The 27,086-nt window shown below is 44.2% G+C and overlaps 1 protein-coding gene and 1 long non-coding RNA gene across 5 annotated transcripts in view; one reads left to right on the top strand and one right to left on the bottom strand.

The window, feature by feature from the left end:
• The window catches only part of LOC147025324 (protein FAM200C-like), a 102,063-nt gene extending 86,310 nt beyond the window's left edge, over positions 1–15,753 (bottom strand). For 2 of the 4 annotated variants that reach the window (XM_085886208.1, XM_085886206.1), the window contains exon 1: positions 15,452–15,751. The gene's annotated coding sequence lies outside the window, so the exon portion shown is untranslated. Of the gene's footprint in view, positions 1–15,451 lie in introns of all 4 variants that reach the window. The other 2 variants (XM_085886209.1, XM_085886203.1) reach the window with 2 other exon arrangements.
• On the top strand, positions 6,203–17,217 carry LOC147025323 (uncharacterized). Its single transcript, XR_015059461.1, has 3 exons — positions 6,203–6,331; positions 12,558–12,661; positions 16,602–17,217. It is a non-coding gene; the product is annotated as an uncharacterized LOC147025323 (long non-coding RNA).
• Positions 17,218–27,086: the final 9,869 nt, after the last annotated feature.

The raw sequence follows: 27,086 nt of genomic DNA, 5'->3' as shown, positions 1-27,086 counted from the left end.
TTTGGGGGGTTGGGAAAATTCATTTTTCATAAAGAAGAGCTTACGGCAGCCGCAGGGAAAACGCAAGCCTACCGTACGCCCTACGTATGGTCAACGTGGAACACATCTACATCATAGCTTGGCTTTGTCGAATTGCTACGGCGAGTGTAGAAATGAAAAAAGGTATAACTCCGCAGTTATAATTCCACGGCACCCCTACGGCCTGTAAAATATAGCCAAACGGCATAGGGCCACCCTAAGGCCACCTCAGTTTCTCTGCAGCCGCCGCACGTTTCTGTCAATTCAGAGGGCGTACGGCCGCCTTATCCTCGCCGTAGAACAAATGTGACTGAGTACTTCCACCGACGAACTGATTGAACAAAGCACAAAGATGCGGTTCGAACAGGTGGGGGAGACACGTGAACAAACATGAACGCAACGTTTTGTTCGGTTTTTTAAAAATGATTTGGGTTTTTAGGGCCAAACTTTCTCGAAAAAATTGTTCGGATTCCAATTTGTTCAAACAGCTTGGCCGATCGGATTCTGGGGGACCACGGTATATTATAGTTATAGTATATTCAGTTATATATACTGGTATATTTTTATTTCAATTAAAAAAAGCACTGGTATATATAACCACTTGTTACCGTCCGTCTGGCCGCACGTTCGCTTTCGGGCCCCCCCCCCTTGCAGTCGCCTTGCGGGCAACTTGCTTCTGCCTTGAAAATTATATTGCCGCCGCAGGGACGCCATAAGGTCAACCGTGCGACATCAAATTAAAGACCGGACGGCACCCCCACGTTTTCAGTCTCCACGCTTTCTAAATACGCCGTGCGGCTACCCGAAAAATAAAAACACATGTGAGTGCTACATTGTGTGACCGTGGAATTACTGCGGCCGCCATAGAATTGCCAGTGGCCGCAGATTTTGGAGACCCCACGGCTGCCGTGGCAAATGTGACCTAGGCCTAACCCCCATCCATCACGTGCAAACGAACACCCTTTACACCAGTTATCATCACATATACACTAACCCCCATCCATCACGTGCACACTAACACCCTTTACACCAGTTATCATCACAGATACACTAACCCCAATCCATCACATGAAAACTAACACCCTTTACACCAGCTCTTGATCGGGTGCAGAAGTGCTCTGAGTCATACACAGCGCCTGAAACACCCCTCAACGCAGTCACAACTTCTTCGGTCGATAGATCTACTGCAGAAGCCAGAACAAGGACTTGCCAACCTCCTCCTCTGGATGCCTCTCAAGTAGTCGCTGCTGCTGGAAAGCAACAGAGGTGCTTTTTCTGTGGGAACTATCGACGCCCTCGACGAGTCTGTCCTACTTGTGATGCTGTGTGTAATAAGTGCGGTAAGAAAAGACATTTTGCTGAGGTGCGTAGATCGTCTCGGCTGTCCGGTGCCGCAGCTATGCTCCACAACACCCCAACCCGAGCTACAGTGTCTGTCACATCTGTAGAAAACATATCTAAGGTAACAGTTAACGTGCTTGTGAATGGTAAAAAGTATGAAGCACTTTTGGACACCGGGTGCTCGGAAATTTTGTGTGCCAGAGGCTGGTTAATGCGTACAAACTTTGTGTGCACCCTGGAACAGGTAGAGTATCAATGGCATCTACCTCGTTGTTGACTAGAATAGATGGGTATTGTTTAGTGAACCTTGAGTTGAAGGGCAGAACATATTGTTGTGGGCCGGGGGTCGGTGGCGAGGAATGATCGCTAGACGGAGCAGTCGGTCCATCTCCCACGTGCACACGAACACCCTTTACAACACCAGGAATCAAAGGTCGTCACCCCGGATAACTCCGGAGTCGACGGGTCGCTTAAAGGACTGTGGTCGCCTATATTTTGACGGCGTGATGTAGGGTCCACTTGTCTATTCCAATTTACCTTAATACCCACGCCGTCTAACGACCGGGGAAGTCACACCCTCGGCCGACTTTGTCCGAACCGAGTAGCTGTTACCAACTCGGATCCGGCGTAACCGAGCGGGAGTTACCAAAGCCACGCCGGTCCAAATGACAATTTACGGCACACATGGCATCACTATTTCTCAAGCACGAACCATGCTAGGCCAATGAAAGAAAACACAGACAACAAACTGGAACATTTAACGGGTTTTATTTTACAGTAATCGGAAGGGAGGCAGAGCAGACTTAATGACGAATATGCAGGCAATGTAAAATGAGCAATCAACACTTCGACAATTTCTACTTATAGGACGGCACCACCACAGACATACACACACCAAAAGAAAATGGACTCGGATTGTCTTTATTTCGACCCTCACAGCCAAGGGGATAGACAGGCTGGAGGTCAGAGTTTGGTCGGTACCTGGCCGCGTTCGCACGGCTTGCCGACCTGCCCTTGTGGAGCTCGGGGTTCTTGTGGAATGGCTTGGGAAGATCGGACGCTCCAACCACCAGTGGCCACACTATTTACGTGTAGGGACTCGAACCTACACGGACAACCTCACACCAAGTGTGAAGAAACCAAGACGAAGCGGCAGACGGCAGCCAGCACCAAGACGGAAGATGGCCAGCAGACCAGACGAGATGACCCAGATGGATCGCACCGACAATTATTCAACCCCTCCTGTGAGGTGGGAGCGATCCGTCCTGAGGTAACTCTGCCTCCCATTAGACAATTGGCGTGTCGGTGGCCCACCCCCTCCCCCCAAAGAGGCTCTGTGGTTGTTTCTGGCCTGGCTTCCCATTGGCTGGAGTGCCTCGGTTTTGCTCGCTCTTCGTCCATTGGCTTTTGAAAACAATCCCTGCCCTTCTTCGAGGTGGAGCCTTGATCTGGGGCGATGGAGGCTCCGCCCATCCCTTCAGCTAAAAATACATGGATAATACAGTTGGTGCGTGAAGGTTTGGTTGGGTGGTGGAACGAAGCAGGATGTTGTTGTTGGGGAATATAAAAAAAATAACTACAAAATAACTCAGCGCACACATGAAATTCCCGTTAGACACAGGGGATGGATTCTAACTATACACATATACTTCAAGAAATAACTAAACTTTGGGACTGCTGACTGTCTGTGTGCAAGAGGCTTCCAAATCCGTAACAATATCATGATGTTCGACTTTCCGTCTTACCTGATATTTGTGGTGATGTCTTCCAAGGCCAGGATTTCATGAAGCATCATGAGAGCGTGATTGTGCAGTCTGGGGGAGACAGACCACCGCTCTCTGTGTGCTCGCTACCCTTTCTCTACCTCCACCACCACTTTTCCCGAATATCACTCCCGACTGTACGCCCATTGCTGTTAGGTCGAGAAAGTACAGTGCACCAGATAGCAGTTTAATTGAGTCAGAAACAAGAATGTTAATCGAAGAGTGCATCATCGAGCTCAGCACCTCGCCCTGGCGAGGTCAAGTTGTAGTTGCAACGAATGAGAGACACAAAAGGCGGATGGTGATTGATTATTCGTAGTCAACCGCTTCATGCAACTGGATGCCTACCCACTACCGAAGATAGGCGGGTTGGTCAACAAGGTAGTGCATATCAACTATATTGTACTCTCGATCTGAAGTCCGCTTACCACCAGGTCACTATCAGAGATGACGACAAACCGTATACTGCCTTTGAGGCATGTGGGCAGTTGTATCAATTTTGCAGAATTCCATTCGGAGTGACAGACGGAGTCGCCTGTTTCCAACTGTTTCCTCAGTTGATCTTCTGGGATATACAATTTCAAATGGCTTAATGAGGTCCGACCACTCTGAGAAAGTCAGCCTCCTTGTTGAGGTTGCTAATTTTCCTTTGTCTGATGCAGCCCAACAAGCTTTCAAAGATCTAAAAGCAGAGGTGGAGAAATCACTGGTTCGTTGTATTGATGAAACCTTCCCATTTGTTTTTGAGATGGATGCCTCTGACATTGCGATAGCCGCCACTCTTAACCAGGCAGGGAGACCTGCGGAATTTTTCTCGAGAACACTGAATGCGAGTGAACGCAAACATTCTTCAGTGGAGAAAGAGGTGTATGCTTATTGTTGAATCATTGCGTAAGTGGCGACACGATCTGACTGGACGCCACTTTACCCTGATCACCGATCAGAAGTCCGTAGCCTTCATGTTCGATTCCAAACAATCGGGAATGATCAAGAATGATAAAATACAAAGATGGAGGATCAAACTTGCCTGTTACAGCTTTGTCATACAGTTCCGACCAGGGAGCGAGAACATCATGGCAGACACATTATCCAGAGCATACTGCTCGGCAATCAGTACAGATACCTTGATCGAACAACACAATTCTCTCTGTCACCCCGGCATCACTAGGATGTTACATTTTGTGAGAACTCGGAATCTTCCCTTCTCTCTGGAGGATGTGAAGAAGGTAACGGCCTCCTGTCCAGTGTGTGCCGAGTGCAAACCAAGATTCCATCCACTGCAACAGTCACACTTGATAAAAGCTACCAGACCCTTTGAAAGACTCAGTGTGGATTTCAAGGGGCCCTTACCATCATCTATGGCGAACCGCTACTTGCTTACTGTGATCGATGAGTTCTCTCCTTTTCCATTCGCTTTTCCTTGTCCTAACATGACAACTTGCACCATGATTCGATGTCTTAGTCAACTATTTGCTATATCGGGTATGCTCGCTTTTACATACATTCTGACAAGTAAAGTTCCTTTATGTCATCAGAATTGAAGCACTTCCTCCACCACCATGGCATCTCAACCAGTCGCACTACTCCATATAATCCCAAAGGGAATGGCCAGTGTGAACGTGACAACAGTGTGATTTGGAAGAATATTACTCTAGCTCTGAAATCCAGAGGCCTCTCAATCCCATAATGTGAACATGTTCTGGTTGATGCCTTTCATTATATACGTTCACTACTCTCGACTGTGACAAATGTTACTCCACCCAAGAGTTTATTCAATTACCAACGTCAGTCTACAAGTGGATGTTCAATTCCGACATGGCTTTACTCACCTGGACCCGTTCTCTTGAAATGTCATGTGCTGAAATCAAAGTATGACCTTGTTATTGAGGAGATGGAACTGCTTGAGCCTAACCCTCGATATCCTCAAGTGCGTTACCCTGATGGTAAAGAGACAACTGTGGTTCTGCTTAACCTAGCTCCATGTGGTGAGGTCCATAACTCTGGTAATGTAGAGTCTCCTGACCATAAACCACCTGGACTGGTCATGGAGGAAACCCGAGGGGTTCTATCACAGGACAAGCTCATGACTGGTAACGAAGATTCTGCTGGCTTCTCAGCTGTTTGAAGCACTCCAAAGAATGTTCCTGATGCACCACCACTGCGCAGATTGGAGCGTCACAGAAAACCATCCATCCATCCATTAGGACCATACTCTGTGCAGAGCGTTGGTGCCACCGAAGCAGTCTCCTTGGCTATTGGGAACAATCCTGGACGGGTCGCCACTCCGACACAGTATACCAGCATGCTGGCACTCATTTTGCCGACCTCAGAAGGATGACAGGTAGAGTCAACCCCACCTGGTGTTACTTCAACAGCTGAGCGGGATTTGAACTCAGGACCCTAGGATCCCAAGCCCACTACCTTAACCATTAAGCCAACACCAGGCACAGAAAACCACCTGATTGTCTGGACCCGTTGAGCTTACTTGTGTTGTGGAATTTATTTATTTCTATTTTATTTCCTTTACTTTTTAGTTCACCGTTTTAACCGACTCGATGTAAATCCTGTTACTCAAATGAAAGGCACCGATTAATTCACTGTCCACAACGTGAAAGCACATTCCATCAGATAATTTTATTTATACTTGGTACCAAGAGTCCAAGCCACCGAGATGGAAAAACATCTTCAACGAATTGCACTGAAAACAAGATTACATTTCCTGGTGTTTATATGCTTTCATGGGAGAGTGGAGGGGGCTGACAAGCCTTAGCCAAATAACTCCAAAATGCAATACGTGTCTTCTAGGTGAAAAGCGAATGACATAATTATGGCAAACGTTGCTGTTATCAACCAGGTCACTTTGTTCATGAGCAAGACATTCCTTGTATCAACATTTAGGTCAAAAGACTCTTAGGTAAAGGGAAGCATAACTGTCATCCAATTCGACTTGTAGCATAAAAAATTAATTTATAAAGCACCAGCAACAATTATAATTGAGAGTACATTAATATAATTATTTTCTCCCACAATTCCCCCCTTTTTCCTTATAAGGAAAATTTGAATAATTATATTACCCATGATCACCATACCCCGTTCCTGGAGGAGAAGAGATATTCATTACACAAGTTCAATCAACAATGGCAGCGAGTGCTCATATCAGAAGAATGCTGGATGACAACCATTTCAAGTGTCCCAGCCACATAACAAGAGTGAGTGTGTTTCCATTTAATTTATGGCCTGTTCATCAGCATATGTCACACATTGAGGGTTTCCCCTGGGTTTAAAAATGACGGGTAAAACTGCCAACATGTATAATTTTGCGGGCCGCGGCAGCCACGATCAGTGTGCGAGGGGGGGAGAGCGGGAGAGGGGGTCTCCCCCCTTTCGATGTCAGAGGTTCTGGGGGTTCTCTCCCAGAAAATTTAGCAATTTTAGATGCTCATAGGTACATTCTGGGGAATTCTGAGCATGCAAGTAGAGACACAAATTAGTATCTTGGCATCATCAATTTTGCAAAAAAAAATCTCACTTCCAACATATATCTTGTATTTCGCATGTATGTATCTTCACCATAAATATTTAAAATCTTTGTTCTGGTTTTAATACCCATCAATGATCTTTTTAATATCTCAACTTACATTCCATTAACCATGCATGGGATTTCATAAAAAAAATTATGATATATCCAAACAAAATTGCTTGTCTGATCAATATTTCCAAGAAATAAATTTGTATTGAATATACTCTGTACTTGTGTGAGGCACTCATTGTACCAATCTACAATATAACTATGACATGGATATTATAAGTTGACAACAAACACTGGTGTACAGTGTGTATTCAGTTTATTTACATCTCTCCAGCCTGAGGCTAACTCCCCAAAGGTTACTCTGCCTTTAACAGTTATCAAAAGGGAATACACTTTCAGCATAATAAATCAAATTGCATATTCAACAGAAAAGTAGTTACCAGATGAACAAAAATAGTACATCGACAAGTTACAAAAGATGAGTGAATAAATGGGTAAATATTCCACGAGCACCATTAGTTCAACCATCACCACCACCTCCACCATCACCATTCCTCCTATCCCATTGCCACACCACCACCACCACCACCACCCATCACTTCACCCACACCCATGACCACCACCTCTCCCACTCCATCACTATCCCCACCATCACCCACCACCACCAACCATCACTTCCCCACAACCATGACCACCACTTCTCCCACTCCATCGCAACCCCCACCACCACCAACCATCACTTCCCCCACACCCATCATCACCACCTCTCCCACTCCATCGTGACCCCCACCATCACCCACCACCACCAACCATCACTTCCCCCACACCCATCACTATCCACACCATCACGCACCACCACCAACCATCACTTCCCCCACACCACCACCACCACCACCACCCATCACTTCACCCACACCCATGACCACCACCTCTCCCACTCCATCACTATCCCCACCATCACCCACCACCACCAACCATCACTTCCCCACAACCATGACCACCACTTCTCCCACTCCATCGCAACCCCCACCACCACCAACCATCACTTCCCCCACACCCATCATCACCACCTCTCCCACTCCATCGTGACCCCCACCATCACCCACCACCACCAACCATCACTTCCCCCACACCCATCACTATCCCCACCATCACGCACCACCACCAACCATCACTTCCCCCACACCCATGACCACCACCTCTCCCACTCCATCGCAACCCCCACCATCACCCACCACCACCAACCATCACTTCCCCCACACCCATCACCACCACCTCTCCCACTCCATCGCGACCCCCACCATCACCCACCACCACCAACCATCACTTTCCCCACACCCATCACCACTACCTCTCCCACTCCATCAGTACCCCCACCATCAACCTCCACCACCACCACCCACCACTTCCCCAACACCCATCATCACTGGAAATCAAGGTTTGTGATGATAGAAGGTTGTATTGTTGTAGATTTTCGCCCGTTCAGCGTGCGGGCGACCGCCTTTTGCCCAATTGTGGCCGTGCACGCCCACCGAACGGAGCAATCTAGTCGCAGCTTCGGATCAACGCTGAAACCCAGCTACGGGTGTTTTTAACACACCATAAACCAGCCAACTCTTCTGTCCACGCTACAGGGTCGATCGCCAAATTGTCGATGTACCTAATTATTCGCGCGGACAGTAATGCCGGGAGTTTATACATCGACAGGGCCTGCACGAAAACGAGCCGCTTAAGCAGCTCATTCCGTATACGATTGCCGAGCGGTTTTATATCGCCATGTCCCGTCGGATCAGATGTACGTTTTATCGGCTTATAATCAGCCTGCGAATATCCCGATCGCAATTATGGCAGTCAATGTAGGAAGGGACGCAACGAGCAGGTGACATTCAAAAATGGGGACATTTATTCGTACAGGCACGTAAGCAGTCAATGGGGGAATGGGGGCAGGACACGAACAAAAAGCCTACAGCCTATGTCTACTTATTATGTACAAGCACGTACTTACTCACAATTCTACTTGGAGACAAGGTGCCACAGACTTTCATACAAAAACCCAAGAAAGGAAGAACAGGCTCGTAAGCCTTTATTATTGTTCAGAGCCGTGATGACCGAAGGGGCTCCGCGAGACCGAGCGGGCTACCTGGCCACCCTCGTGGTGACTCGCTGGGTCCTGGTTCGGGTTGGCGACCCTTGGTGTCTCCGTCTTGCTGGCTCGTTGCCAACGCTGCAGCGACTTCGAATGGCGGCTTGGTGGGTCAAGAGCCTTGCGATGCACCCGACTCTCCACTGCCGTCTGGCTGCGCTCCAAGGCTTCTCCCACGAGCTACTGCTCCAGCAATCTCGACCTACCAACCCCACAACGACACTCCACTTCCTCCAACTCTCAACTGGCTCTCTCTCTCACGCGCCCTCTTCCGCCGAGCGAACGCGGCTTTTTATCGCCCACAAGGAGAGGGGCCGCGGTGGGCTTTTTCCACCCGAAATCAGCGCCCTCCTTCTCTTCACCTTTGAACCCTCATTCAGGCGGGATCCGCCCCGATCGAAGGCAAACGTGGTCGATGAATTGCTCTGGTTGTTGTTATTGTCGTTGTTGTTGTTAAAATAAATGATAGAGACAGAATAACGGCTAACTGAAGATGCACAGCCCAGCATATGAATAATTCCCGTTATACATTGGTGGGGAAATCTAACCTGGAACACTCACTTATCGACATAACTGATCTTCGGCGAACCTGAATGCTGATCTGTCAATTTCCACAACCGTAACAGTTTTCACATGTGGACAATGTTGTTAAGTCATTTGGGCAGCCAGAAATGGGTGTTTAAGCAGTTGGCCGACCAAAAATGGACTTAGGTGGCTGTCCAAGTGAGCCCTATGGATGGAAAACAATGACATTGAAAAGACATGCTACGCGATGTCAGAAGATAAACAGGTCAGCGTGTAGATAGCATCACTCAACGGGAAACACAATCGAGGCACTCCTTGAGCTGAAGAGAAGGTAGATATTGGCAGGTACGAGCTTGGGCCCGACACTGGGTTGAAGGAGACAAAAAGGACTCGAGAGGTGAACAGAGATTCAGCCCCAGTAGAGTTTGGGGCCTCGTAGCAGCAGTTTGTGCAATCAGGTTTGATTCACCAAGCGAGCTGTGCACCTTGGATGCAGTCGCGATGGCTGCACGAGCCCCCACACGCATCATTGAGCACATGTTGCAGAGGACTCGCCGTGTGGACCTTCAGGACCTTCGTTGTGCATTGAAGCAACCATGGTAAGTTCACGATGTATTTGCAGAGCAGCAATCCACGAGTGTGGTTGAGGACATTCCTCCAGGCAGGCCCCATGCAATGGCGACGTCAAGTCTTTATTTACACATGTGGTTTGACTTATCCAACCTTCTCCTCAGTGGGTTCTTCTTTTTTCCCCCCCAACATTGCTCATCTTAACGCCTCAGGAACGGGGTAGTTTCATAATCACGTGTTGAATGCCCAATCACCCAAATCTGGGTTCTCCCCATTGTCCAATCTTTTGGTGGAAGTTCTTCCAAAGCTTCATTAGATGAAATCGTACATTGCATAGTTCAACTGCTCTCAACAGTGCGAAACAAACAAAATCAAGGTTAAGCATCGATTAAACATCAATCAGTAAACGTCATGGGCTCATGTATTTCAACAAGACTGACAAAGGTTCTTACAGAAGCATTCAACTTGCGTTAAACGTTATATCAAAATTTTATCCCTTTCCTTATTATTTCCCTAAACGACATGCTAAAATATACAGAAATCTCAGTTGTATGTCCACTAAAAACATTCATCTCATTTGCTATGTCCATGTAGAAAGGGCAGCGGTCTTTATTAGGTTTCCAATTTGCAATCAATAATTATTTTCACAAATAAGATTCCATCATCTGTACAATAATTATGAAAGTTAGCTACTTCTTTCAAGTACCAAATCCATAGCGATTCAGTTTTGCACAGTTACCATTTTAACATTCATATCTGCTAAACAATTCACAGTTTCATTCACAAGCAGTTCCAGAGCAACTGCCATTATTTATTTATTTATTTCCAGCTAACTTAGCACTTCCGTAAAGATGAAAGATGGTCAAGTCAGTGTTAGAAATACCTCAACTTACTTATGTAAACGTACAAGAAGTACTACTTCATCAAAATCACGTGCTGATCAATTAATCGGAAGACAGATAACACGGGTAATATTTAAATTGGCTTGTAGCATCATTGCACTCTTTTCAATAATATAATTCCTTTATTCTGACCAATTTAACATTTATTTCCATATCACATGGTCATGCCTTCGTACTCTGTATAATTCTTGTTTATCCTTTTGTTTGTCTTTCCACAAATTGTAGAGGCATTTTATTTAAATTACAGTCAGGTCAGTACCAGCTCCTAATCAGTGAGAGCAATGCAGTTACAATACATGGTAAAATTCTTCATTCCATTTAATTGATTTCATAATTGCTGTTGGTCTCGCCACTCTTCCAGTCATTCTGCATTATGGTTAAATGGAAAAACCATGCTGTTTTCCCTCATAACTTGATTTTGCCTTGCAGTTAACTTGTGATTCCTAACATGTAATGTTGACCAATCTGTCGATCAATTTAAAAACGCAGACTCTTTTTCAAAATTATGTACGTACCTTAACTTACTATATTATTATCTTGATTCAATTCTCAATAACTTTTCTCTATCCTCAATTAACATATTAACAAGGTCGATAGGTACAAAGGATTCTCAATTTGTAATCTCAAAACAAAAGTTTATATCAATGATAACTAAAAGAACCATCATGGTTTGTTCTCAATGAGTTCTCTTTTCTCCACAATTTTTTTTTTTTTATGAGCTTAGTCTGAAAGTAACTAACACAGTTACCGCACACAACTCCCATTAATTGCTAACTGTTCCCCATCTTTATGCATGTGACAACAAACACAGTGCATGCAAACAATATCATGAGTATCACTTGTTGGTCCTCTTGACCATAAGATTATCCCCATCATGACCATATAGATCAAAAACACACTGGTGTGCTCTGTCTAGGTGTGTGCAAAACACACCTGTGTGCTCGGTTATTATAATTCACAAAATAGATTCCCAAAATAAATCAAAGCTAAGTTGCACATTCTTACATTAATTCACAGGAGCAACTAAACAAGAATAGCATGGCTATCATTGTTGTCACAGAGTGATTCTTTTGGAAGTCTTTTTCGGGCTCTGCAAACCCCCCAATGATGAGAGTTCCACGCCGTTGTTGTCGGCATGGCGTCATTCGAGTTGCCGAGCTGCAGATCACACTTTGGCTGCAGAGTGTCCATTTTGGAAACAAGAACTTTGATAACATTGTTACAAAATTTCTCCAAACAGTTTGAACAATACCAAAGGCTAACATTGTTTTACCATTAACCTGGTGAGCCTCCATTTTTCCCATGGTAAATGGAAGTGAAATATCTCGGAAAAAGAATGCTTAACCAATCTCTCATCACTTCAGAATTCCATCAACATTTAAATCTCTGACATTGTCCATCTTGTCCATTTCTCTCTCATCAAAACAGCAACATGTTGCAATATAACCAGCACACATACACTAGCCATCAAATCACATCCTCTGACCTTCTCAATATGAATCCATTCCTTTATCAAAATAAATAAATACAGTTTAACCTCTGTTTTTTTTTTTTTAAAGAGGTGTATAAAAATTGTCAAATAATTTGTCAAATCTCACTTAAACAGCTTTATGGTCTTTTATTGTGACATTAAAATATTTTATTTTAAAATCAATAAATCAAAAATAAAATCTTCAGTGTCTATCCAATTAAATCTTATGAATTTGCCCTGACAGATAGAGGCCCATATAAAGACAAAAGATTTTTTTTGTCTGTTTCCCGCACAGAAAGCTCGACCTTGGCTTTGCAAGGTTTGGAATGTTGTTTTCGAAGCACCAGGCAGAAAGTCTGTTCACTGTACACGAGGTGAACAGATCGATCATTGTAAAAGGTAACATGATTTCGTTCATCTATGCAATGAATTTTACCTCTCTGAATCGATCAAAGGGTTACACTGGGTTGTTTGCCATTGTCTTCCCAGCAGTACTTCAGGCAACTTCAACATTCATCCACCAATGTCATTTATTAACCCCAACACCCACAAACGAATGAAGACAGCATGCCTAGTTCAATGTCCATCCGAGGGCATCTGTGAATCGCCCTATGTGCTGAACATCATCAATTCACTTTAAAAATCATTCCAAATCACGTTTCTACATTTAGATCACATCTCTTAAATACAATGGTTACAATTCAAATCAAAATTTTGCGGAAACACCTCCGACACGTCACCGGGCACAGCATGTGCATCTCAACACAGTAGCACAATAGTCAATAGCCAAGCCCCACCCCCCTTTTTCATTTTGAATCTACATATGAATCGGATCTAGGGCTAAGCACCCATAAATCTCTTCAGCTTGCCGGGCTGAGTAATTATAAATTCTCACAATGCCGGCGATAGCGAGCCTCATAAATGGACCACTTTAAACAGACTCAGTGGAGATGGTTGGCTCGTACAGTGTAGCTCGCGACCTTCACGTTATCAACACTAAGCCAAGATGGCCACAAGCCAATGTGGCCCCGAGACTTAACATGTTACCCCAAGACTATCATGCATGCATCACCATTTTTATTATTATTCAAACAAATATTCAAATGATGCTCCGAGGAGACCATCCATTTATTATGTATGCAACGTACAGTGTTCAAAGCCAAAACAGCATACAAAGTTTATGAAACAGTGAGAAAGCCATTTCAAGGAAATTCGTGACCTTGGTTTTTTTATCAGCACCAAACCACGAACAGCCTGGCTGCCTTCACTCTCTGCCTGAAGTTTCTTTCGTTGTTAAAATATCATTTCCAATTCAGATTTTCACCAAGACTGAATTCACACACAAACTCTCGATCCGGTCCCAAAACATTCTCAACAACATCTGCCCCGCACAATGAATCAACAACACAAGCAGGATCGGTCGCCTCGTTTCCTCTGGAATCGGTGTGTGCACCTCATGTCAACCAAAGTCTTCACAATCACGGTGACGACCAATCTCTATCTCCATTTTCTGTCACACATGCACTCCCACAAGCTTCACAAAGCCAAAATACAATAGAGCACGTTTTATTGCAGTGAAATCTGTTGGATTCGCACAAGTTCCATTTCTCCACTCACTCAGCAACACATGCAGATCAATGCAAATCACTGTGCATACAACTCAGATATAAATACAAACATACAAGAGTTCCAGGTTGGAACAATCAACTTGCATCCTAGCAACCACGATTCCCGTCGCCTGTGTTGGTGTTCGTCACCAATTTGGGCCTGGCCCGCACATCCTCTCCCGTGCTCTCGCACAATTTCGTGGCTGGGCAGCGCGGCTCAACTGGCAGGGATTCCCCCTCTGCCAGACTCTATCTATGGCACCCCCAAGCCCTGAGGCTGTCTCCGAACCTACCTGCTCCCTTTGAACAAGGGGAATGCCCTTCCTGGAATTTTCCCCGTCGATGCCCACGTGGCATGTTGGCGCTCCGGGTCCCTTTCCCGTGGGTACCTGTGCCCATTACACTAACTCGGTCGCTTGGACCCATTGCCGACTCTGGCCTACTACTTCGGTGCCCAGGGTGTCCTCTGCTCAGTACGCATATTTCACCAGCCAAGCTCCTAGCCGGTCAATAGTTTCCTGCACCCTACAAAAGGTTTCGTGCAAATCATTGCATTTACAAATCCGTAACACCTCCACACAATACAATACAACAATTTCACAGCAAGCAAACTTCCAGTAAGTACAATGAACAAACAGAAATACAAACAGGTAACTCAACAAACATTGATAACACTTATCTATTTCCCACTTAACCATTGTCCTTGCTCGTTTACCTCGCCCATTTACCTGGGTCGGAAATCAGTCTCAACATGACGCTGCTCGATATATTGCTTTCACGTCTCTCGAGAGACGGCGAGCTGAATGCAGCTTTCAACGTGGCTTTCTCAATCGAGTCTGCACTCCGACCTTGCCGCCAAGAGGAGCCCTACATATATATATATATATATATATATATATATATATATATATATATATATATATATATATATATATATATATATATATATATAATCTCTCTCTCTCTCTCTCTCTCTCTCTCTCTCTCTCTCTCTCTCTCTCTCTCTCTCTCTCTCTCTCTCTCTCTCTCTCTCTCTCTCTCTCTCTCTCTCTCTCTCTCTCTCTCTCTCTCTCTCTCTCTCTCCCCCCCCTCTCTCTCTCTGTCGCTCATTAAATCAGGTCCATATTTGTCAAATATATACCTCGCGCATGTCCCTCGGCGTGGCCTGTGGCATGTCGCTTCGGTATACACAATCTCATCATTCTTTCACAGTATTTCCACACTCATGCACTCACATAGCGAGCTGAGTCTCGAACCCCTCGCGGAGGTGGTATTCCAACCTCCCTCCCTTTAGCCAGAGGGGATTAGCTTTTCCGCAATGCCTCTACTGTACCCAGTACAGCACCATGAGCCAAGTAATGAACTCACTCAAGGTATGGCGAAGACTCTAGCTTCCCGTCAACCGATCACTATCTCTATTCAGCCCGCAGGCTTAAAGCGGACTCAAATCGCGGCTTTCCCTAGCAAAGGATCCCCTCAGGCCTATCGATAAAATTCTCTGACACGTTTTTCCTTTGTCTGATGTACGTTACCCGCTAAGAACAGCCCCGCGTGCCAGGAATGGCGAATGCTCTCCACTTACCATGCTCAAGCGATTGCCGTCCCTCCAGACCATGGACTGCCGCCAGGGATTTAATACATCCCGGACGAGCCCCCAAATTGTTGTGGAATTTATTTCTTTCTATTTTATTTTCTTACTTTTTAGTTAACGTTTTAACTGACTCAATGTAAATCCCGTTACTCAAATGAAAGACACCGCTTTAATTCACTGTCCACAACGTGAAAGCACATTCCATCAGATAATTTTATTTATACTTGGTACCAAGAGTCCAAGCCACCGAGATGGTAAAACATCTTCAATGATTTGCACTAAAAACAAGATTACATTTCCTGCTATTTATATGCTTTCATGGAAAAGTGGAGGGGGCTGACAAGCCTTAGCCAAAGAACTCCAAAATGCAATACGTGTTTTCTCGGTGAAAAGCGAATGACATAATTAGGGCAAAAGTTGCTGTTATCAACCAGGTCACTTTGTTCCATAGCAAGACATTCCTTGTATCAACATTTAGGTCAAAAGACTCTTGGGTAAAGGGAAGCATCCAATTTGACTTGTTGCATAAAAATTAAATTTATATAGCACCAGCAACAATTATAATTGAGAGTACATTAATATAATTATTTTCTCCCACTCCAGTTTCTTATTTTAAGAGGGGGAGAATGTTATAGATTGTAAGGCCGAGATTATATTACCCATAGTTCAACAACAACAACATCAGTGGTATATATTGTATTTCCAGATCCTTCCTTTTCCCATGGTCTTTTGCGATATTCAAGATGGCTACTGAACAGTCTTTTGTGATTACATGGAGAACTCCGGTTGTCCTGTTCTTGTTGAGTAATGCCAACATTGAATGAACTCCAACGATTCAACCTTGTCGATTCACCCTCTGGCTATCACACAACAACAACAACAACAACAACAAAACAACAACAACAACAACAACAACAACAACAACAACAACAACAATAGCAACAACACCCTTTTACACAGAATTTAATTTAAGTTGCCTTTTACATAAAACACCTTAGCCTTTCCAATCATGTCATATTCTACTGATCTGTAACACTGGGCATTCCTTTTTGGACGAAATCTCCAGTTACATGTGATTCGTTTTTGTTTCTCTTTTCTCCAGATTGTGAACGTGAATTGTAACTGTATATTTTGTTTCCAGATTTTATTCTGAATCATACATTCGGAAAGGAAGACTTGCAACAGGGAATTTGAGGTTTCAAGAAGGCTTCAGCTAATACAAAAGTGAATTGTCAAGAAATCCCTTTTACTTTGGGATTTTCAAGAAAATTATGGAAGTTTATCGATAATTACTTTGAGCTCATTTTACTTCTCAATCTTCATTGCTGTTTCTATGCTTTCAGTTATCTTTTTCTGGTTATCTCCTGATCATAAATCCCTGCTGTGTACTGTCCTTGTTTCTGTGGTTTGACTAACCATTCGTGAGAGTATAACTTTCATTGCATGAGCTTTGTTCATTACCCTGATGTTATAAAAGTATAAACTTTGTGAGGCCTCATTGCCAACTCTTGTGTAAAAGTTCCTTGTAACTACAATTACGACTAATCCACATACCTTGCAAAGAGGGGCGTAGCGACCCCACTTGGGAGTTAACCCTTTTGCAATTTGTTTCCTTGCGACCGGAGGTATAGAGGATTGAAGTAGGAAATTTGGAATTGTTTGGCCATGGTGCCAGTGATAGCTCACCCATTCTTCACATAGGATCTTTAATGTACACAAACTAATACCGACATACCAAACTAAAATGCCCACTTTAATGTCCTTTAATTAACTTTAATTTATGAATCACTCTGGTTCCTTGTAAGGAAACTCATAGTTATTCACTTTGTTAATTAATTTATTCAATGATGCTTCTCTGCAGCCACTAATGATGAGTCAGTTGCATCAGTAAACATCATTATGTATGCAATGATCTCATTGTGCTTTTTAACAGCCCGAATTACTTCTACTCTCTTGTGTAATTACCAGGGTAAATTTGACCCAGATCTTTCAAAAACCAGCAGTCAAGCCTGAGGTTGAATGAAAGTGAAAGGAATTTGGAATTTGGCCAGGATGGTGGTAATGACTTGCCCACGTATCAGGAAAGTCAACATGGGATGCCCAAAATCCGAAGACTATTGCTGGAAGACTGTTCCTCTCTCTGAATGTCCTTCCAATGTCGAGACAGTGATGCATCACCTGCATGTGAAATACCGGTTCATAGCTGGGTGGATATTGAAAGCAAGATTTGCACATACACATGCAGTTCCCCCCTCCCCCCCCCCTTCAAAACAGTTATTCTGACCACCTACAATCATTTATGAAACAACAATAGCTAAAATAGTTGTACACCCCATCAATAACTCTCATGTGGGAAAATTTGGAATGAGGATGGATTTGGAGTGGGGTGGTGGGGTTAACGAGGGTTGAAAAGATAATGGTTTTGGATTGGGGACAATCTGAGATGGTGGTGAACAGCTGTCTTAAAGACCTGGAGGGAAGAATGAGATTTAAGAGGATGTGGAAGTTGGTTCCAGGGGTGGGAGGAAAGAGGAACGAATGAGTGCAGTTGAACAGTGATCCTGGATTGTGGTAGTGTCACCAGAAGGGGTGTTGATGGTGGACCATGTGTGCCCTGCAGAAAATTAGGGGGTACAAAGCACGGAAAGAGCAGAGGGTGCAAGATTAGAAAGGAGGCGGGAGAAGACAGAGACCACCGACCTGTCTGCGATGGTGAAATGATAGAACAATAGACTCAGCTTCGTCGTGGGAGATAATAATAATCTTGAAGGCCTTGGTTTCCACGGCATCAACCTGAGAAAGATGTGAGTCACAATCTCTCAATGGTGAAGAATCACTTATTGGCCCAATTTCTCGTTCGTGAAGAAGCTCTTTAAAATTATAGTATCTGGATCTAGTTACTCAGAAACATCTAATTTATTTGTCCTTGGCAGACACCCAACATGCCAACAAAGTTTCATCCAAATTTGTCCATACCTTTTTGAAATATCATGCTATATATTGATTTTGGCCACAAGCCTGGTGTTGGCACAGTAGTTAGGGCAGTGGCTTGGGACCCAAAAGGTCCTGAGTTCAAGCCCCGTTGGGACACTGAATTAATATTTGTATATATATATATATATATATATATATATATATATATATATATATATATATATATATATATATATATATATATATATATATGTATATATAAAACCAAGTCGAAAACACCAGGGGGTTGACTCAGCCTGCCATCCTTCCGAGGTTGGCGAAATGAGTACCAGTTGTACTGGGCGCGGTGTATGCCCTGGTTAGAATAGGTGTACCATATCCCTGTGTGTCGTAAGAGGCGACCAGGGTTGCGTCAGTCAGGGCATCCGGCGTAAAAACCTCTGCCAAATCATTATGCGGACAACAAAACGAATTTTCATACCGGATCGGTCGAGGCCCGGGTTACCAACGACCGCCACCGGTACCGGTGGTCAGCAGGGTACCAGTGGAAATTGTGCTACTGCTGGGCGAAGGAGGAGAAGGAGACGGGGAAGGCGAGTCTGGAGGCAATGGGAGAGGGGGAAGGGTAGAAGTGTGGAGGTGAGAGTTGGAACTCTGAATGTTGGGACGATGATTGGCAAAGGGCGAGAGTTGGCTGATATGATGGAGAGTAGAAAGGTGGACATACTGTGTGTACAAGAGACCAAGTGGATGGGGAGTAAGGCGAGGAGCATTGGAGGTGGTTTCAAACTGTTCTACCATGGTGTGGATGGGAGGAGAAATGGTGTCGGGGTAACCCTGAAGGAAGATTATGTCAAGAGGGTATTGGAGGTGAGGAGAGTGTCTGACTGAGTGATGAGTGTGAAGTTGTAAATTGAAGGGGGTGATGATGAATGTCATCAGTGCATATGCCCCACATATGGGGTGTGAGATGGAGTATAAAGAAGATTTCTGGAGTGAGTTAGATGAAGTGGTGGAGAGTGTATCCAAGGATGAAAGAGTGGTGATTGGAGCAGATTTCAATGGACATGTTGGGGAAGGGAATAAAGAGGATGAGGAGGTGATGGGGAGGTAGGTCTCAACAAAAGAAATGTGGAAGGGCAAATGGTGGTAGAGTTTGCAAAAAGAATGGAAATGGCAGTGGTAAATATGTATTTCAAGAAGAAGGAGGAACACAGGGTGACATACAAGAGTGGAGGAAAGTGCACACAGGTGGATTACATCTTAAGTAGGAGATGCAACCTGAAAGAGATTAGTGACTGTAAGGTTGTAGCAGGGGAGAGTGTAGCTCAACAGCATTGATTGGTGGTCTGTAGGATGACTTTAGAGGTGAGGTTGAGGAAGAGAGTGAGGGCTGAACCAAGGACCAAATGGTGGAAGCTGAAGGAGGAAGACCGTTTCGTGAAATTTAGGGAGGAGGTGAGACAGGCGTTGGATGGTGGTAAAGATGGGTGGGATGATTGGGTAACGACAGCAGAAGTTGTGAGGAAGATAGCTAGGAAGGTACTTGGTGTGACATCTGGACAGAGGAAGGAAGATAAGGAGACTTGGTGGTGGAATGAGGAAGTACAAGAAAGTATAAGGAAGAAGGGGTTGGCGAAAAAGAAGTGGGATAGTCAGAGTGATGAAGAAAGTAGGCAGGAGTACAAGGAGTGGCATCGAAAGGCAAAGAGAGAGGTGGCAAAGGCCAAGGAAAAGGCATATGACGAGCTGTATGAGAAGTTGGATACAAAAGAAGGGGAAAAGGATTTATACCGATTGGCAAGACAGAGGGACCGAGCTGGGAAGGATGTGCTGCAGGTTAGGGTGATAAAGGACGCAAATGGGAATGTGCTGACGAGCGAGGAGAGTGTGTTGAGAAGGTGGATGGAGTACTTTGAGGAGCTGATGAATGAAGAAAATGAGAGAGAGAGAAGGTTGGAAGAGGTGGAGATAGTGAATCTGGAAGTGGGGTGGATCAGTAAGGATGAAGTGAGGACTGCTATGAAGAAGATGAAAAGTGGAAAGGCGGTTGGCCCAGATGGTATACCAGTGGAGGCATGGAAGTGCTTAGGAGAGATGGCAGTGGGGTTGTTAACCAGATTGTTTAATAAAGTCTTGGAAAGTGAGAGGATGCCGGAGGAGTGGAGATTAAGTGTACTGGTTCCGATTTTCAAGAATAAGGGTGATGTGCAGACCTGTGGAAATTACAGAGGGATAAAGTTGTTAAACCAGACCATGAAGTTGTGGGAAAGAGTAGTGGAAGCTCGGTTGAGAGGAGAGGTGACGATCTGTGAGCAGCAATATGGGTTTATGCCAGGAAAGAGCACCACTGATGCGATGTTTGCTTTGAGAATGTTGATGGAGAAGTATAGGGAAGGCCAGAAAGAGTTACATTGTGTGTTTGTGGAGTTTGAGAAAGCTTATGATAGGGTGCCAAGAGAGGAATTGTGGTATTGTATGAGGAAGTCGGGAGTGGTGGAGAAGTATGTGAGGATCGTGCAGGATATGTATGAGGACAGTGTGACAGCGGTGAGGTGTGCGGTCGGAATGACGGACCGGTTTAAGGTAAAAGTGGGATTGCACCAAGGATCGACTCTGAGCCCTTTCCTGTTTGCAATGGTGATGGACAGGTTGACGGACGAGATCAGACTGGAGTCTCCATGGACTATGATGTTCGCGGATGACATCATGATCTGTAGGGAGAGTAGGGAGCAGGCTGAAGCGAGCCTTGAGAGGTGGAGGTACGCACTGGAGAGAAGGGGAATGATAGTCAGTAGGAGTAAGACGGAGTACATGTGCGTAAATGAGAGGGAGGGTGGTGGTATGGTGCAGTTGCAAGGAGTTGAGGTGGGGAAGGTGGATTGGTTTAAATACTTGGGATCAACTGTCCAAAGTAACGGAGAGTGTGGGAGAGAAGTGAAAAAGAGAGTGCAGGCAGGATGGAGTGGGTGGAGAAGAGTTGCAGGTGTGATTTGTGACAGAAGGGTAGCTGCAAGAGTGAAGGGGAAAGTATATAAGACGGTAGTGAGACCAGCTATGTTGTATGGTTTGGAGGCAGTGGCACTAACAATAATACAGGAAGCAGAGCTGGAGGTGGCAGAGTTAAAGTTGCTGCGATTCTCGTTGGGAGTGACGAGGATGGACAGGATAAGGAATGAGTATATTAGAGGGACAGCGCAGGTAGGACGGTTTGGAGACAAAGTGAGAGAGGCGAGATTGAGATGGGTTGGACATGTGCACAGGAGGGAAACGGAGTATATCGGGAGAAGGATGTTGAAGATGGAGCCGCCAGGCAGGAGGAGAAGAGGAAGGCCAAAGAAGAGGTTCATGGATGCGGTGAGGGCGGACATGTGGGTGGTTGGAGTGTCAATGGAAGTTGTGGAGGATAGAGCGAAATGGAGACGGTTGATCCGCTGTGGCGACCCCTAACGGGAGCAAGCCGAAAGAGGAAGAAGAAAAAGATATTGATTTTGGCCAGATCTCTCAATACACAACTTAAAATGATGTATTCTACCCCAGAATGCTTGGCGTGCACGCACAAAAACCCCAGAAAATGCGGTGTTTTGGGGCACCATAAAGTGTACTGTACACGCTTGCCAGCCGGGCAGGCCTCTCTCGGACCCGCTTCCTGGCCTTTGACCCTGAAGCCGACGAGCCACCGATAATTCTGCAGCACGACGGGTTGCTAAAGGCCCAGTCACACCTTCACGTTTTAGCCAGATTTTGCCGATTTTTGGAAAATTTGTCTAAAACACTGGTACACGTTGAATACGTTACGGGTAAGTTTTGATTACATTGAGAGCACGCTGAAAAACACTGCCATACGTCGTTGTACGCTGGCTTTAAACGTTGTACTTTTCAGTTGTCCTCAAATTTTCCATGCTTGAAATTTTAAGACTAATGCCAGCGTATGACTCACACGTTCCACATAACGCTGGCCATAAGTTGTAGGCACGTCATGTGATCGTTGACACACGTCGACACACGTAATTTGTGAGTTACTCATAAGTCGAAACACGTCGAGGTAATGTTTAGCGTACCCAAAACTTATTTCTAACCTATGAGTAATGTGTTGTACTCACGTTATGCGATCGGTGAAACACATCGACACACGTTACTTGTCAGGTGCTCATAAGTCGAAACACATCAAGGTAATGGTTAGCGTCAGTGTTCCAGACTCCGTGGTTGTTTTTATTTTTTTTTTCCTTCTTCTTCTTCTTCTTCTTCTTCTTCCTTCCTTCAGTATGATGGTGATTTTGACACTTCGATTTCTTGTGCGGTTATCATATAATATAATAATATTAATAGGCTGCCGCTCAACGATTTAAATCATAACCGCACTGTACACTGAACACCGTCATTCTGAAGAAAAAAAAAAAACCCGGGAGTTTGGAACACTGACGCCAACCATTACCTTGACGTGTTTCGACTTATGAGCACCTTGCAAGTAACGTGTGTCGATGTGTGTTAACGATCACATATCGTGCGTACAACTTATTCCCATCGTATGCGGAGCATGTGTCATATGGCAAGTACGTCGTAAAATTTTCAACATGTTCGAAATTACAAGACGTACTCCATTTAATACGACGTATGATAGCGTACTTTAGCGTTCTATTCACGCATACCAAACTTACCCATACCGTATTCGACGTGTGCCAGCGTCTTAGACGCATTTTTCAGAGGTCGGCATACGCTGGCAAGATCGCCAAGGTGTGACTGCGATGTTCACTTCCATTTCTCCGGCGGTTATGATTTGAATTGTTGTGCGGCAGCCTTTTCATAACCTACGCCACGTCATCGTCGGCGATGCGTGCAGCGCTATGCATAAGTTAGACTATCGTTGGGCATAGGTTGTGAAGGCCGACAACAGGTTCAGCATTCGTTGGTATAAGTTATCTATAACACAACGAAACGTTCTGTGTCCGTTAAGGCCCGGTCACACCTTGACGTTTTAGCCAACGTATGCCGATTTTTGAAGTTTTTTTCTAAAACGCTGGCACACGTTGAATACGTTATGAGTAAGTTTTGATAACATTGAGAGCACGCTGAAAAACACTGCCATACGTCGTTGTACGTTGGCTTTAAACGTTGTACTTTTTGGTTGTCCTCAAATTTTTTCATGCTTGAAATTTCACGACGTATGCCGGCATATGACTCACACGTTCCGCTACGCTGGCCACAAGTTGTATGCACGGTCTGCGATCGTTGACAGACGTCAACACATACTACTTGTAAGTTAATCATAAGTTGAGACACGCCGAGGTAATGTTTAGCGTACCCGAAACTTATTTCTAACCTATGATTAACGTGTTGTTGGCACGTTACGCGATCGTTGCCACACATCGACAGACGTTACTTTTAAGTTACTCATAGGCTGAAAGACGTCGGTATAATGGATCGTCCTTGTGTCAGCGTCCACGGCCACGGCCAGGACACTTATTTGCAGCATTCTTCAAACTTTTCTTCGGCATGACGAGGATGTTCACACTTCGATGTCTAGCTTGGCTATGATTCCAATTGTCCATCGGCAGCGTCTATTTAAAATAGTCGAGTTTGAGCGTTTTAACACGTTCAGAAGAAACGCTTCAAATTTCCAAACCCCAGCGTCAAAAAAACATAAAAAAAAACAAAGGCGAGTGACAGCAATTTAAATCGTTCATTGTAAACAATGAAAATGGCTGAGTGCTAACGTTTAAAAGTCATTGAGTGTAAAAAAAATCCAATTGTTGAGGCAAGCGTCTACTTTCAATAGTGGAGATGCAGCCATTTAAATCGTTGAGTGGCAGCCTATGAACCTACCCGTGGACACGCGGACGCAAGGACGATCCATCATAACCCACACCCTCCCCCTCACACTCACCTACTATTGCCAACATGAACAAACTACTACTAATACTAATACTAATACTAATACTAATACTAATACTAATACTGATACTGATACTGATACTGTTACTGCTGACATGGACATCGACTCAAAAAGGAACTCGAAAACACTGTTGGGTTCCCTTTTATGAGCAGCATTTTTATATACCAATTCCCAAAACCGCTGGGAACACGTCTTTATATGTCAGTTGTAAGCTAGAAACACATTCATTTTTTTTTTGTCGACCGCAAGACGTCATTGGAATACGTCTACATACGTCGATGTGTGTTGGGACTACGTAAAGAATTGGTTCAAAGCACGTCAAACATAAGTTAGAAATAAGTTTCGCGTAAAAAAGACATTACCGCGACGTGTTTCGACTTATGAGTAGCTTATAAGTAGCGTTTGTGGACGTGTGTAAGCGTCCACATATCGTGTGTAAAACTTATCCCCATCGCATGCGGAACGTGTGTCATACGCCGAGTACGTCATAAAATTTTGAACATGTTTAAAATTTCTTGACGTACTCTACTTACTACGACATATGATAGCGTACTTTAGCGTTCTACTCACGCATACCAAACTTACTCATACCGTATTTGACGTGCCCCCAACGTTTTAGACACATTTTTCTTAGGTCGGCATACGCTGGCAAGATCACCAAGGTGTGACCGCGATGTTGTCACTTCCATTTCTACGGCAGTTATGATTCGAATCGTTGTGCGTCAGCCTTTTAATAGGCTACGTCATGACATCGTCGGCGATGCGTGCAACGCGCTATGCCGAAGTTAGACTCTCGTTGGGCATCGGTTGTGTAGGCCAACAACAGGTTCAGCATTCGTTGGTATAAGTTATCTATAACACAACGAAACGTTCTGTGTCCGTTACTAATATGTTATGCATACGACCAACTCGTTATGAATACGTCCGAATCTTAAAAAAAAAACATCAAAAGTTCAACGTCAGCCAGCGTTTTACATACATTTTAATACGTTGCCATCGCTGGCTAAAATGTCAAGGTGTGACCGGGCCTTTACTAATACGTTATGCATAAGACCAAGTCGTTATGAATTCGTCCGAATCTTTAAAAAAAAACATCAAAGTTCAACGTAAGCCAGCGTTTTACATACATTTTAATACGTTTCCATTGCTGGCTAAAACGTCAAGGTGTGACTGGGCCTTAAGCAACCACAGACCCCATCTGAAACAACTAAATTTGGTGCAATCCTCCCACCTAGATATCGCGTTATTAATCCTTCCCGGTGATTTAGTTATCCCAGATGGGAACTGCGCTTTTGACGTCTCGCCTTTATCGATTGATTGCATACGGCCGAGTGGAACCGCAAGCAGGACGTCGGCTAGACTGGCATAGCAAATCAGTGGGGCACAAACTCCTGTCTATTTATTGCACACAATGTCCAACCAATGGAGGAAGGACGAGCGAGCAGCTTTGGAAAGTCTACATTCTCTTAAGATTGAATTTTTATGAGATAGGCCCAAAATGGTAAAATTTGAACATTGATGTCTTCAGATAGTTTTCAAATTTTTATCCTAGGTTGTGTGGTCAAAAACTCAGCCAAATTTTTGATGTGATTGACCCATTCCCCGTTGTTTGGGCCACACCCCAAATTTGGAGATTTTGACACCCTTGAAAATTTTTTTCCATTTTCAAAGTGAATTATTTAGAATAACCATCAGTTGCCCAAAGAAATTCCTTTACACGCTTATTTTATGGTTTGGGTACTAAAATATTTTGAACAAAAATCTTTGGGATCTGGATGGTTATGGATAGTGGTGCCACCTATAATCCCTTTCGGCAAACATTCACTTCAGACTTTCTGTGGCCATATTTTTAATAACCATCAAGGTCCCATGGATTTTATTTGTGCATAAGATAGTACAAGTACTGTACTACCCAAGGAAAGTAAAACATTCATGGGACCTTTGTGGTTATGGCAGTACAGGGGATCTCAAGACCACTTCGGGCTATGCGAAGCCCTTTTTCGAGCCACGCCCACTTCCATAACCATCCTGATATTTTGAAACCAATATTATCAAATGAAAGTTCCATATCTATCCCAACAAAAACAATAGTAAAATCCATGGGACCTTTTAAAAACAAAGAATAAAACAGGTCCAAAGTTGCCTTGTTTGACAGATAATGTACATATTGATGTACATGTAATGTACAGGTATATGTACACGACATGTACATGGTCTGCCTCTGTCACCAATTTCCATCACTTGCTGCAGAAGTCCACTATATTCCATTGCTGATTCAAGAGTAAAGTACCCTCACTAAATGTCTTATCTGTTTTTGGTCCATCCATACTAAAAAAAATCTGTGTTTCCTTTAACCCCATGCTGTTTTGAATGTGGCTGAGATAGATAGAAAAATGTTTTCTTGATGTGAATCTTTTCTTTTCTTCAAAAGTTTGAAGAAAATCCATGAAATATTTAGATACAATTTATGTAACTCTTGGGTAGGATGGTTTATAAGAAACAGACAGTATTTTTAGGATGGTCCATGGGAATCTGTCCACATTTTTTCTATGCTAAACGTTTGATGTATGCCTTGGCATCTTCATAATCTTTCTTTTGGAAGATCAGCTGGCATCGATTGTTGATAATCATTGGCAGATGCATCTTGCACAGAACTATTGAAATTGGGTGTTCTTCGATCTCTGGTGTACTGGGCCAAATGAATAATTCCTTTCCACACAAATGAAGAAATGAAACCTTGACAGCCTCTCCATTCTCCAGAATTCAGTGATGCTATACTGGTCAGCGAGTGAGCTCTTC

The sequence above is a fragment of the Eptatretus burgeri genome, chromosome 6 (genome assembly GCF_056783735.1).
Source record: "Eptatretus burgeri isolate ZD-2024b chromosome 6, Ebu_testis_v1, whole genome shotgun sequence".
NCBI lineage: Eukaryota > Metazoa > Chordata > Myxini > Myxiniformes > Myxinidae > Eptatretus > Eptatretus burgeri.
The sequence above is the reverse complement of the archived record's forward strand: the minus strand, read 5'-3'. Positions and strand labels throughout refer to the sequence as shown.